This window comes from Symphalangus syndactylus, chromosome 14 (genome assembly GCF_028878055.3).
Source record: "Symphalangus syndactylus isolate Jambi chromosome 14, NHGRI_mSymSyn1-v2.1_pri, whole genome shotgun sequence".
NCBI lineage: Eukaryota > Metazoa > Chordata > Mammalia > Primates > Hylobatidae > Symphalangus > Symphalangus syndactylus.
In genome coordinates this window covers 32914384-32928760 of record NC_072436.2, presented here as the reverse complement: position 1 = coordinate 32928760, position 14377 = coordinate 32914384, and the positions used below count along the sequence as shown (strand labels likewise).

Here is a 14377-nt window from a genome sequence, read left to right as displayed (position 1 = left end):
CCTGATACACCCTCCTTCCCCAAACTCCTGCCAATCAGTATGTCTCTATAAAGCTGACTACTCTTGGTACCTCATATAAGTGGAATTACACAGTTTGTCTTTTAGCTAGATTAAGAAAAATGTCCTCAAAGATTGTTCATGTTATAGCATGTGTCAAAATTATTTTCTTCCTCTTTAAGGCTGAATAATATTTCATGGTATGTCTGTATCACAATTTGATTATCCAGTCATCTGTTGATGAATGTTTGGGTTGTTGCTACCTTTTGGCTATTGTGAATAATGACTATTTCAGTGAGGATTGAGACAATGGCTCCTCACCTGTGTCTGTATCTCTTCAGTCAGAAGAAGCAATTAGTAATCAGAGCACAGATACCTGATGTTTGGAGGTTAGGATCCTTATTGCTCACCCTGGCCCCCACAAACCATGTACAAAGCTGCTCCAGGAAGAGGCACACAGCTTCCTACCATGGCTAGGATTGGGGATGAGTAGCCACTACCCAATCAAAAGCTGAAACTCACCAAAATAAACAACTTACTACGCAAGCCATCCCTTGGAAGTAACAAGACTTGCAGTTTGTATTTTCTTCATATTTATTCAATTCAGAAACATCAAACAGATTCTGCCAGTACAGTTGTTGTCTAGGTGGGGAAACACATTTCTGGGGCTTTCCACTCTGCTATCTTCCCAGAGTCATTTTCTCAGTAAATATTTTGGGGAAAAATAAATTTAACAACAAAAAAAACCTTGCATTTTTTTCTTCACATTTATTTAATTCATTCATTCATGGATTTAAGGTGTGCCATTTGATAGGCCTACAGGACTCTGAGGCAGATAAATAATACAGCCTTCTAGTTTTCAGAAGTGTTAAGTCTAATAAGAGAGAAAGATAAGCAAACAACTGCAGTACCGTGTGAATAGAACTTTAACTGAATACTGCAAAGGTTCAGGTGACATGCCTTCCTCTTGGGTGTGAGGGGTAGATGTTAGGAGAGAGCAGAGAATATTTCATTTAATGCACCATCTCCTACATATGAGTAATTGGTAAAACAAGGATACCCCTTCTGCTGCCTTTCCACTTGGGCTGCTTTGCCACCTCCAAGATCCTGTAAAGGAAGCAAACATGTATTAAATGTGGGAAACTGGGTAAATCATTAGTTTTTACTCACAACATCCTGTTTAATCTCTTTACCTGTCTTTTTCAATAGTCCACTAGCTTAATCAAGATACATCTTTTCTGTTTAATTCCAGTCTTCCTTTCTCATGCTCATGAATTTATTCATCAATTTATTAATTCTATAAACATTTATTGAGCACCTACTATGCTCCAAGCACAACGCTAGGCATTTTGCTACTATTTGGCAATAGAACGGCAATAAAGACAACTTGCAAATATTCTCTGTACCATGCAACTTGTAGTCTAGTGAGAAATACAGACATTAAATAAGTAAATCCAAGATGAATGCCATGTTTTACTTTGTCTCTGACACAAATCATACTCATGGCAAATTAAATGTTTTTATAGGTGGTTTTGTGTTCTAATGGACTCAAAAAATAGGATAAGTATGATTCTCTTTAAAAATTCCACTGAATGCTGCTAATTTTGTACCACTAGCCCATAAATACATTATTATTTTTATCCAATTTCTACATCTTGCCTGAGGTGGCACCTTGTCGATTGATATGGGCCTTTGCAGCTCAGTTTGCTGCATTCTTCATTCTTCCACAAAGCATGGGCATGTAATCAGCTCCAAGCCTCAGTGGCTCCTATTCTTGTTATCCTGGATCAAATCTCCTTTTATACAAGGCCCAGGAATCAGGCCTTCACTGGAGGCAGATTTGGAGAGCTTCTGACATCTCTGTTTCACAATGTTCCACATATGCTTAGTTTTTGTCCACTCACCAGGGACAGAAACAGAACATGGTGCAACATCATGAATGGCATTATTTAGCAATGAGCGAGGAGGACACCCCTAGAGAAGAATGTAATTTTAAACTGGAAAAAAATTGATGAAGATCCATGGGTGTGAAAAGAGCAGCAGCAGATGTTGTAAAACACTGGTAAGAAAGAAAGAAAGAAAGGTGACAGCTGAGAGTGATTTCCTATTCCTCCGAAGTCTTGCATCCTTACTCAGTCATGCCAGATGGAGAAGCAATCTCTAAGACATAAGGTCCTGTTGGTCTCACTGCCCTTATCACAAGAGAACTCGTTTAAAATCTTTCCCAAAGCAGTATAATGATAAAAGTAAATGCAGTGTTTCATTTATTAATAAAGATTCGATTTATCTCACTCATTTGAGACAGCAAGCTGTAGTGGAAAATAACAGACTTTGGATTACGGAGACATGCTTTTGAATCCTAATTATTTTAATTGCTACCTGAATGACCTTGATGGAATTTTTCTTTCTGAGACTTGGTATTCTCACTTACAAAAGATTAAGAGCTCACATTTATTGAGGCCTTACCTTGAGCTGGACATTATGCTGATCAAATTGTTTAATTGTCCCATTTAATCCTTCTAAAAAAAATGTTTGCCCTATGTACTCTTTGCTGGTTTCTATAAAAGAAAATAAAATAGAAGATAATTTAAGGAGTTTAATTAACTTGCAAAAGTCAGCAACCAAATGTAAAAGTTAGGATATTGAGTGACCAGGAAGATATGCATGAGTTCAAATCCCAGATTCATCATATAAGATTGGGTATCTTTTTAAACCTCCTTGTACCACAATTTCTTCATAGATAAATGCAGGTATTGAAAATAGCTGCATCGTATAATGTCTATGGAAGTAGATGCAATAGTATAAGTGTTTTTAGTTTCATTCCTAGAACATAACTGTTCACTATGTTAATAGTTCTAGTACTTTATTATTGTTACTATTTTTATGTTGAATCAATCAGTGTCTAAGAAATATCTAAATTTAAACCTAGGTCTATTGGCCTTCAAAGCCCACACCATACTCACCTACACTGGTGAGTGTTCTTGTTGAGGGTTAAGTGCTAGAGTAATTAGTGGAAATCTTGGCAGTTATTAGGTGCTAAATACTTTGTGATTCCTCCTAGACCCTCTTTATTTTCCCTTCTAGCTGACAAGAGAATAAAATCTTGGTTTTGATGATGGATGCACATCTCTTAAGTTTTTCAATAAATTTCTCCAATTTCCATTGTATCCTTCAGGTGCCTGTGTTTTGTTTTGTTTTCCAGACAATTTCCTGGACTTTTTATCCTTATTCTACCTTGTAAATATTGATGATATTCGGGTTTACATATTTGGTAAAATTATCTTCTCTTTCTTGCTTTCTCATACCAATTATATGTTAATTGCTCTGTCAAGTACACAATAAATACGAACTGAGTAAGATACTTTATTCAGAAGGATTATTGAAAAGGGCTGGGGGAAGGGACTATTGTCATAGAAAAATGAGGGCTATTGCAGTAGGGAGAACATTAAAACCAGAAAATATGAGTTTATCAAAAGTTTGGGAAAAGGGTTTTTTTGTTTTTGTTTTTTAATGGGAAAGAGTAAACAAAGATCGAAAGAACCAGATGTGGAAGTGAGATGAATAACAGTGTCATGATTCAGCAGATTAGGGAATGTTTTCTTGAGGCCAGCCTATTAGAAGTGACTGTTAAAGATGGGTTGTATGTTGTCATAGACTAAGCTTACTCAAAGATAAAGGACTTGGAGGGAACAATCTTAAGCAAAGGTTAGTTAATAAAGATTTTGTTTAGATTGATCAGTGGGGACAAAGAATTTACTAATTCTTTATCTGGCAAAGGATGAGAATTTGGAACAACCTTGTCTGATCTTGTCATATAAGGAAGCATGTTTGAGTCTCATCCAAGTCACTTAGGAAGGATGGTTCTTGTCAGTAAGCCATTTCCAAAAACTTAAAAGGTGAAAAGATTTTTTGACCTTCTGTTTTTCAGGATCACAGGGCTTGGGTCAATTTCAACAATGTCTAATTCAAAACATGATTTCCAGATATGCCTAAGTATGTCAGAAAGACATGTTAAAAACTTAAGACAAATTTAACAGAGTTTAATTGAGTAAAGAATGATTCACAGACAGCCTCCACAACCAGGATAGATGCAGAACAATTCTGGGGCTGCTACACGGTCAGATAACATTTATGGACAGAAAAAGGAGAGTGATTTATGATGTAGAGAAAATGGAAATGGGGTACAAAAGCAGCCAGATTGGTTACAGCTCAGTGGCTGCCTTTTTGAACATGGTTTGAACAGTTGGCTGCCTGTGATTTGACCACTCTGTGATTAGTACAAGGGTAGGTTATAGTCGGTTTACACATCCAGTTGTTACAGTTCATTATGTATGGAGAAAACTGTTGGCGGAACTTAAAATATGTAAGAGGGCAGCTTTAGGCTAAACTTTATTTAATAGACATCACAACCCTGGAATGACATAAACAGTTCTGTTCAACATTTCCAAAATTAAAATCACATTTCCTGCTAAAATTTACGTTAGTTTTGGATTTTTTTCTTTTCTTAGTGGCACCTAGTTACCTAAGATAGAAATATGAAAAGGAAAAAGGAGAATGGCTTTAGTTAATCCAACCTCTCCTGGGTGTCTCATACAGTCAGTCCTCCATAACTACAGGTTCTGTATCCATGGGTTCTGCATTCACAAATTCAACTGCAGATTTAAAGTGTCCATGGGGAAACAAACATAAATCCAATATAATTAAAAATAATACAAATAAAATATAATAGAGTATAACAACTACTTACATAGCACTTACATGATATTAGGTATTATAAACACAGTAATCTAAAAATGATTTCAACTATACAGGAGGATATACATGGTTCATATACAAACACTATACAAACCTATATAACGGAATTGAGTGTTTGTGGATTTGGAAATGGGGCTCAGCTTCCTGGAACCAATCCTCCAGGTATATTAAGGGAAGACTGTATTTAACATATGAATTACTATAGAAGTATGTGGAAACAAATGACTAGAGTATTATAATAGCAGGAAGCTCAGTAATAAACAGACTTTCTAAAAATATATATTGAGCTGGGTATTTTGTACTTTTTATAAAACCATTTTTTCTCACTGAAAATACAATATGTTCTTATCAAATATATTTAATAAAAAGCATATATACACAGAGATGTATAATAAAACAAGATCACTTTACACATGTATTTTGTAACCGCCATTCTTCTAGTTAAGAATGTGTAATGCCTATTTTCCAGTGACACACAAAATTATTTAGTTGGTATCATTTTGAGATTTCATGCTTTGTTAAAATACAGCCAATTAATCAGTATTCTTTTTCGCTGGATGTCAATGTCATTTCCAGTTGTTTTATGTAAATATTTGTATAAATATTTTTTCTTGAGGATAAATTCTTAGAATCAAAAGAAATAATCACTTTACCAATAGTAAAGTCAAATTATCTTAAAGGAAATGACTATCATCTTGCAGGAAAAAGATGAAATTGGCTGTTTCCTTTCACAGTCATCTATAAGTATTGTACTTATATAATTAATTGGGTGGGTAATTTACATTTATTTGCCTTGCAAGTTTGAGCCTTTTCTCATCTATATTGTCCATCTGTATTTCAATGTCATGACTTGATCCACATTCTCATGCAAATGTACTATAAATCCAAATTTTAAATCCTAATTCAAGACTGTTGTTCTAGCTAGGACTTCCAGTACTTTGTTGAATAGGAGTAGCGAAAGTGAACATCCTTGTCTTGTTCCAGTTCTTAGGGGAAATGCTTTCAACTTTTTCTCATTCAGTACGATGTTGGCTGTGAGTGTGTTATATATGGCTTTCATTACTTTGAGGTATGTTCCCTCTATGAGGAATTTGTTAAGGGCTTTTATAAAGGGATGCTGAATTTCATCAAATGCTTTTTCTGCATCTATTGAAATGATCTGTGGTTTTTAAAAAATTCAATTTATATTGTGCATCACATTTATTGATTTGTGTATGTTGAAACATCCTTGCATACATGGAATAATACCCACTTGATTGTGGCATATTCTTTTTGATGTGTTGTTAGATTTTGTTTCCTGGTATTCTGTTGAGGATATTAACCTATAGTTTGCTTTTTGTTGTTGCTTTCTTGCCTAATTAGAGTAATATCAGCTTCATAGAATGCGTTTGGGATGAATCCCTCCTCAATATTTTTGAACAGCTTCAGTCGGATTGGTATCAGTTTGTCTTTGTACACCTGTTAAAATGCAGCTATGAATCTGCCTGATCCTGGGCTGTTTTCCTGGGCGTGGAGGGGGAAGTTTTTTATTGCTGATTCAATTTTATGACTAATTATTGGTTTGTTCATGACTTCTCTTTCTTCCTGGTTTTATCTTGGAAGGTTGTATGTTTCCAGGAATTTATCCATTCCCTCTAGGTTTCCTAGTTTTTGTCCATAGAGAAGCACATAGAAATATCTGATCTTTGTGTTACTGTGGTATCAGTTGTAATGTCATCATTATCATTTCTGAATGTGCTTATTTGAATTTTCTGTTTTCATATTGTGTTCTGAGAATTCTTTATACATTCTGGACACAAGTTCTTCAATATTTGATGTGCAAGTACTTTCTCAAGTCTGTGTCTTTTTTCATTTTCTTGACAGCTTTTTATAGAATAAAGGTTATTTAATTAAATTAATTTATTTATTTTGAGATGGAGTCTCACTCTGTCACCCAGGCTGGAGTGCAGTGGCGCGATCTCGGCTCACTGCAGCCTCCGCTTCCTGGGTTCAAGTGATTCTCCTGCCTCAGCCTCCTGAGTAGCTGGGATTACAGGTGCCCACCACGACGCCCACCTAATTTTCATATTTTTAGTAGAGGTGGGGTTTCACCATATTGGACAGGCTGGTTTCAAATTCCTGACCTCGTGATCCACCCGCCCTGGCCTCCCAAAGTGCTGGGATTACAGGCGTGAGCCATAGCACCTGGCTTATTTATTTATTTATTTATTTATTTATTTCAAGGAGGAAATTGAGGCAGTAATAAATAGCCCACCAATTTAAAAAAGCTCAACACCAGATGGGCTTTTTTTGGTTGACAGGCTATTCTTCTTTGCACCTCTATCAGAGGTGCAAAGAAGAGCTGGCACTATTTCTACTGAAACTACTCCAAAAATCTAAAAGGAGGAACTCCTCCATAACTCATTTTATGAGGCCAGCATTATCCTGACATGAAAACCTGGCAGATATACAACACCAAAGATGAAAACTTTGGGCTATTATCCCTGATGAACATCAATGCAAAAAATCTTCAATAAAATACTGGCAACCTGAATCCAGCAGCACATCAAAAAGCTTATCCACCACAATGAAGTTGGCTTTATTGCCAAAATGCAAGAAGGTTCAACATATACAGATCAATAAATGTAATTCATCACATAAACAGAGAACTAAAGACAAAAACCACATGATTATCTCAATACATGCAGAAAAGGCCTTCAATAAAATTCAACATCTCTTCATGTTAAAAGCTCTCAATAAACTAGATATTGAAGGAATGTACTTCAAAATAATAATAGCCATATATGACAAACCCACAGCCAATATCATACTAAATGGGCAAAAGCTGGAAGTATTCCCCTTGAAAACCAGCACAAGATAAAGATGCCCTCTCTCACCACTCCTATTCAACACAGTATGGAAGTTCTGGTCAGGACAATCAGGCAAGAGAAAGAAATAAAAGCTATTCAAATAGGAAGAGACACAGTCAAATTATCTCTGTTTGCAGACGACATGACTCTATATCTAGAAAACCTCATTGTCTCAGCCCAAAGGCTTCTTAAGCTGATAAGCAACTTCAGCAAAGTCTCAGGATACAAAATCAATGTACAAAATTTTCCAGCATTTATATACACAAAAAACAGGCAAGCAGAGATTGAAATCATGAATGAACTCCAATTCACAATTGCTACAAAAAGAATAAAATACTAGGAATACAGCTAACAAGGGAAGTGAAGGACATTTTCAAAAAGAACTACAAACCACTGCTCAAGAAAATCGGAGAGAACACAAGAGTAAAACATTTCATGCTCATGGATAGGAAAAGATAGTATCTTGAAAATGGCCACACTGCCCAAAGCAATTTATAGACTCAATGGCATTCCCATTAAACTACCTTTGACATTCTTCACAGAATTAGAAGAAACTATTTTAAAATTCATGTGGAACCATAAAAGAGCCTGTATAGCCAAAACAATCCTAAACAAAAAGAATAAGGCTAGAGACATCATGCTACCTGACTTCAAACTATACTACAAGGCTATAGTAACCAAAATAGCATGATACTGGTACAAAAACAAACACATAGACTAATGGAACAGAATAGAGAACTCAGAAATAAGACTGAACACCTACATCCATCTGATCTTCGACAAACCTGACAAATGCAATGGGGAAAGGATTCCCTATTCAATAAATAGTGCTGGCAGAATTGGCTAGCCACATGCAAATAATTGAAACTGGATTCCTTCCTTACATCTTATACAAAAATTAACTCAAGATGGATTAAGAACTTAACTGCAGAACCTAAAACTATAAAAACCCTGGAAGAAAATCTAGGCAATACCATTTAAGGCATCGGCACGAGCGAAGATCTCATGATGAAAATGCCAAAAACAATTGTAACAAAAGCCAAAATTAACAAATGAGATCTAATTAAGCCAAAAAGCTTCTGTACAGCAAAAGAAAGTATAATCAGAGTGAACAGACAACCTACAGAATGGGAGAAAAGTTTTGCAATATTTTCATCTGACAAAGGTCTAATACCTGAGTCTACAAGAAACTTTAACAAATTTACAAGAAAAAAGTAAATCCCATTAAAAAGAGGACAAAGGAGATGAACAGACACTTCTCCAAAGAAGACATTCATGCGGCCAACAAACGTATAAAAAAAAGCTCAACATCATTGATCATTAGAGAAATGCAAATCAAAATCACAATGAGATACCATCTCAGGCCAGTCATCATGGCAATTATTAAAACGTCCAGAAACAACAGATGCTGGCAACGTTGCAGATAAAAGGAAATGCTTTTACACTGTTGGTGGGAGTGTAAATTAGTTCAATCATTGTGGAAGACATTGTGGAAATTCCTCAAAGATCAAAGATCCTCAAAAATGGCAGAAATACCATTTGACCCAGCCATCCCATTTCTGGATATATACCCCCAAAATTTAAATCATTCTATGATAAAAACACATCCACACATATGTTCATTGCAGTGCTGTTCACAACACGAAGACATCGAATCAACCCAAATGCCCTTCAGTGATAGACTGGATAAAGAAAATGTGGGACCTATGTACCATGGAATACTATGCAGCCATAAAAAGAATGAGATCATGTCCTATGCAGAGACATGGATGGAGTTGGAAGCCATTATCCACAGCAAACTAACACAGGAACAGAAAACCAAATAACATATGTTTCTACTTATAAGTGGGAGCTGAATGATGAGAACACATGGACACATTGGGGGGATCAACACACACTGGGGCATGTCAGAGTGAGGCGGCTGGGAGGGAGAGCATCAGGAAGAATAGCTAATGGATGCTGGAGTTAACACCTAGGTGATGGGTTGATCTGTGCAACAAACCACCATGACACATGTTTACCTATGTAACAAACCTGTACATCCTGCACATATACTCCAGAACTTAAAAGTTGAAGAAAAAAAATAGTGTATGTGACCTAGGCCTTGGTAATGAATTCTTAAGACATGACACCAAAAGCAATCAATCAAAGGTAAATTTTATTTCTTTTTAGAGCCAACATTTTATTTAATCGATACCTTGTATTGCTTGTTGGTTTCAATATTATTTAGTTCTACTTCAATCTTTCTTTTTTCTTCCAGGTTTGCGTTTGGTTTGTTCTTAAGGAATAGGTATACTTTATAATTTGAACTGCAAAGTAAACTCATTATATGATAATACATTTATTGAAATATCTTAAAGCCTTTTACATTATTTTTCTTAATTTTTCAAGTTTTATTTTTAATGGACAAAAGTTGCACATATTTGTGAAGTACAATGTGATGTTTCTATAAATGTATACATTGTGGATTAACATATCCCTCATCTCAAATACTGTTTTGTGGTGAGAACATTTAAAATTCATTCCTTAAGTTGTTTTAAAATATACAATATAGTAGGCCCCCCTCATTCACAGGGGATAACTTGGAAGACCCTCAGTGGATGCCTGAAACCTCCAATAATACCAAACTGTACATATACCATATGCCTTTTATTTCTATAAACAAATACTTATAGTAAACTTTAACCTTTTTCCTTAAAAGAACAAACTTTTTGGCTTTTCTTTAGCATATCTAAAATACCATGATCACTACTCTTGCACTTTGGAGCTATAATTATTACTTGAACTACAATATCACAACGAGTGGTCTGATAATCCAGACAGCTACTAAGTGGCTTAATGGATGAGAAGCATATTTAGCATGGATATGCTGGACAAAATGATTATTCATGTCCTGGGCAAGAGAGTGGAATGAGAGATTTCATTATGCTGCTCAGTACATCCTATAATTTAAAACTTAAGAATTGTGTCTGAATTTTTATTTAATATTTTTTAACTATGGTTGACCATGAATAACTGAAACCAAGGAAAGTGAAACCACAAATAAATGGGCACTAGTGTACATTATTTTTAACTATATATACCATGCTGTGCAATAGATCACCAGAACCTAATTCTTCCACTCTGAGATTATGTAGCCTTAATCAGTGTTTCCTCTAGCCATGACCACCTATTTCCCCAGCCTTGAGTAACCACTATTCTACTCGCTCCTTCTATGAGTTCAATTTTCATTTTGCACATGTAAGTGAGATCATGTGGTATTTGTCTTTCTGGGCCTAGCTTATTTTATGCAGTGTTATATACACCTAGTTTCATCCATGTTGTTGAAAATGACAGAATTTCCTGTACTTTTAGGACTGAATGGTATTTCATTGTATCTGAATACCACATTGTTTAATCCATTCATCCATTGATGGGCACTTCAGTTATTTCCATATATTTGCTGCTAGGAATAATGCTTCAAAGAGTATGGGAGTACAAACATATTTTTGACATATAGATTTTAATTCTTTGCATAGATACACAGAAATTAAATCATGTATCATATAGTAAATCAATTTTTAGTTTGAGAAAACTTCATACTCTTTTCCAAAATGGCTATATTAATTTACATTTCCGCAAACAGTACACAAGGTTTTCCTTTTCTTTACATCCTTGCCAATACTTGTTGTTTTTCATCTTTTTGACAATAGCCACCCTAACAGGTGGGAAGTAATATCTCATTGTGGTTTTATTTGCATTTCTCTGACTAGAGATGTTTACTGCTTTTTCATTTATCGGTTGGTTATTTGTATGTCATCTTCTGAAGGTCTATTCAATGTCTTTACTCAATTTAAATAGTTATTTGTTTACTTTTTATTGGGTAACTTGAGTTTCTTATATCTTTTGAAGATTAGTCTCTTATTCAAGGTATGATTTCTAAAATTATTTTCCACCTATCTGTAGGTTTTAAGTATCTCTTCACTCAGTTATTTCTTCTACTGTGAGAAAGTTCTCTGGTTCGATGCACTCTCATTTGTCTGTTTTGCTTTGCTTGTCTGTGCTTTAGGGGTAATGTGCGCAGTGGCTCACGCCTGTAATCCCAGCACTTTTGGAGGCTGAGGCAGGTGGATCACGAGGTCAGGAGATCGAGACCATCCTGGCTAACACAGTGAAACCCTGTCTCTACTAAAAATACAAAAAATTAGCTGGCCTGGTGGTGGGCGCCTGTAGTTCCAGCTACTCGGGAGGCTGAGGCAGGAGAATGGCGTGAACCCAGGAGGCGGAGCTTGCAGTGAGCCAAGATCGCGCCACTGCACTCCAGCCTGGGCGACAGAGCAAGACTCCGTCTCAAAAAAAAAAAACAAAAAAAAAAAAAAATTACTACCCAAACCAATGTCATGGAGTTTTTTTTTTTTTTTTTTTTTTGAGACGGAGTCTCGCTCTGTCGCCCAGGCTAGAGTGCAGTGGCGCGATCTCGGCTCACTGCAAGCTCCGCCTCCCGGGTTCACGCCATTCTCCTGCCTCAGCCTCTCCGAGTAGCTGGGACTACAGGCGCCCGCCACCGCACCCGGCTAATTTTTTGTATTTTTAGTAGAGACGGGGTTTCACCGTGGTCTCGATCTCCTGACCTCGTGATCCGCCCGCCTCGGCCTCCCAAAGTGCTGGGATTACAAGCGTGAGCCACCGCGCCCGGCCAATCATGGAGTTTTATATGGTATGTTTTCTTCCAGTAGTTTTACAGTTTCAGATCTTACATTTATACCTTCAATTCATTTTAATTGATTCATATATAAAGGGTAAGAATCCATTTTCACTCTCTGCATGTGGATATCCAGTTTTCCCAGTACCATTTATTGAAGAGATTGTGTTTTCTTGGCTTGTCAAAAATCAGTTAAGCCATAGATGTATAAGCATGTTTCTGGGAACTCTATTTGGTTAGTCAATGTGCCTTATGCCAGTACCATTGCTAGTTTGATTATAGCTTTGTAATATATTTTGAAATTTACTAATACGATGTCTTCAGCTTTGTTCTTTTTGGCTAAGATTGGTTTGACTATTCAGAGTCTTTTGTAGTTCCATACAGATTTTAGAATTTTTTCATTTCTGTGAAGAATGACATTAGTCATTTTATAGAATTGCAGGAAATCTGTTCTTTACTTTGGGTATTATAGTATGATCATCTTTACAATATTAATTTTTTCCAATCTGTGAACGTGGGATGTCTTTTCATTTTTTTGTGTCCTTTTTTTAACAAACGTTTTAGTTTTTTTATTGTAGAGTTCTTTTGCCACCTTTGTTAAATTCATTCCTAGGTTTTTTTTTTCGTAACTACTGTAAATGGAATTGCTTTTTTATTTCCTTTTTAGCTATTTCATTGTTGGTATGTGGAAACACCTAATTTTGTAGCCTGCTATTATACTACATTTGTTTATTACTTTCGAGGTTTCTGGTGGTGTCTTTAGGTTTTCCTACATATGAGATTATGCCATCTGCAAAGTTTACTTTGTCCTTCCCAATTTAGGTTCTCTTTATTTTTTGCTTGCCTGATTGCTCTAAATAGTGCTTTCAGTACTATGTTGAATAAAAGTGTTAAAAATGGAAATCTTCGTTTTGTTCCAACTCTTAGCGGACGCTTTCAAAGTTTCCCTACTTAGTATGATATTAGCCATGGGTTTGTCATAAGTGGCCCTCATGGTTTTGAATATTTTTTGTGTGTGTACCCAATATATTGACAGTTTTTATCATGGAGGGTTTTTGAACTTTATCAAATGCTTTTTTGGCATTAATTGAAATAATTTTTTTTTTATTCTGTAGATTTGATATATCCTATTTTTTAATTTATTTTAAATTTTTAATATATTTAGTGGTTATAAATGCAAGTTTCTTACATGCATATATTGTAGTGGAGAAGTCTGAGATTTTAGTGCATCCATCACCAGAATAATGAACATTGTACCCAGTAGGCAATTTTTTAATGCTACTTTCCTCTTACCCTCCCACCTTTTGTAGTCTCCAGTGTTCATTATTTCATTCTGTATGTCCATGTGTACCTATTGTTTAGCACCTGTTTAAAAGTGAGAATATGCAGGCTGGGTGCAGTGGTTCATGCCTGTAATCTCAGCGCTTTGGGAGGCCAAGGCAGGTGGGTCAGTTGAGCTCAGGAGTTTGAGACCAGCCAAGGCAACATGGCAAAACCCTGTCTCCACCAAAAATACAAAAAAACAAAACAAAACAAAACAAACAAACAAAAAACCAAACAAACAGGTTTGGTAGCACATGCCTGTGGTCCCAGCTACTTAGGAGGCTGAAGTGGAAGGACTGCTTGAGCCCAGGAGGCAGAGGCTGCAGTGAATTCAGACCATGCCACTGTACTCCAGCCTGGGTGAGAATGAGACTCTGTCTCAATAAAAAAATAAAAAAATAAAAATCGATAATATATGGCATTTCACTTTGTTTCTGAGTGATTTGAGGATAAAAATCACTAAATCACTAAATTTTTATTAGGATAAAAAGTCAGCCATAAAGCCATCTGGCCCTGGGGTTTTCTTTGATGGGAGACATTTAATTACTGACTCAGTATTCTTGCTTGTTATTATACTGTTCAGATTTCCAGAGTATTCATGATTTAATATTGATAGGTTACATACTTCTAGGAATTTATCCATTTTTTTTCTAGGTTTTCCAATTTGTTGACACAATTGTTCCTAGTAATTTCTTATGATTCTTTGTATTTCTGCTAATGGTTAGTCTGCGAAGGGTTGGTCAACTTTGTTCAGCTTTTCAAAAAACCATCT

General features: G+C 35.8%; 1 long non-coding RNA gene across 4 annotated transcripts in view; it reads right to left on the bottom strand.

Moving 5' to 3' along the window:
• Nucleotides 1-573: 573 nt before the first annotated feature.
• LOC134732324 (uncharacterized) overlaps nt 574-14377 on the bottom strand; it is a 364373-nt gene continuing 350569 nt past the window's right edge. For 3 of the 4 annotated variants that reach the window (XR_010115359.1, XR_010115362.1, XR_010115361.1), the window contains exons 3-4: nt 2464-2555; nt 574-1104 (exon numbers count right to left, since the gene is read on the bottom strand). This is a non-coding gene — a long non-coding RNA (uncharacterized lncRNA). Of the gene's footprint in view, nt 1105-2463; nt 2556-9798; nt 9911-14377 lie in introns of all 4 variants that reach the window. The other variant, XR_010115360.1, reaches the window with a different exon arrangement.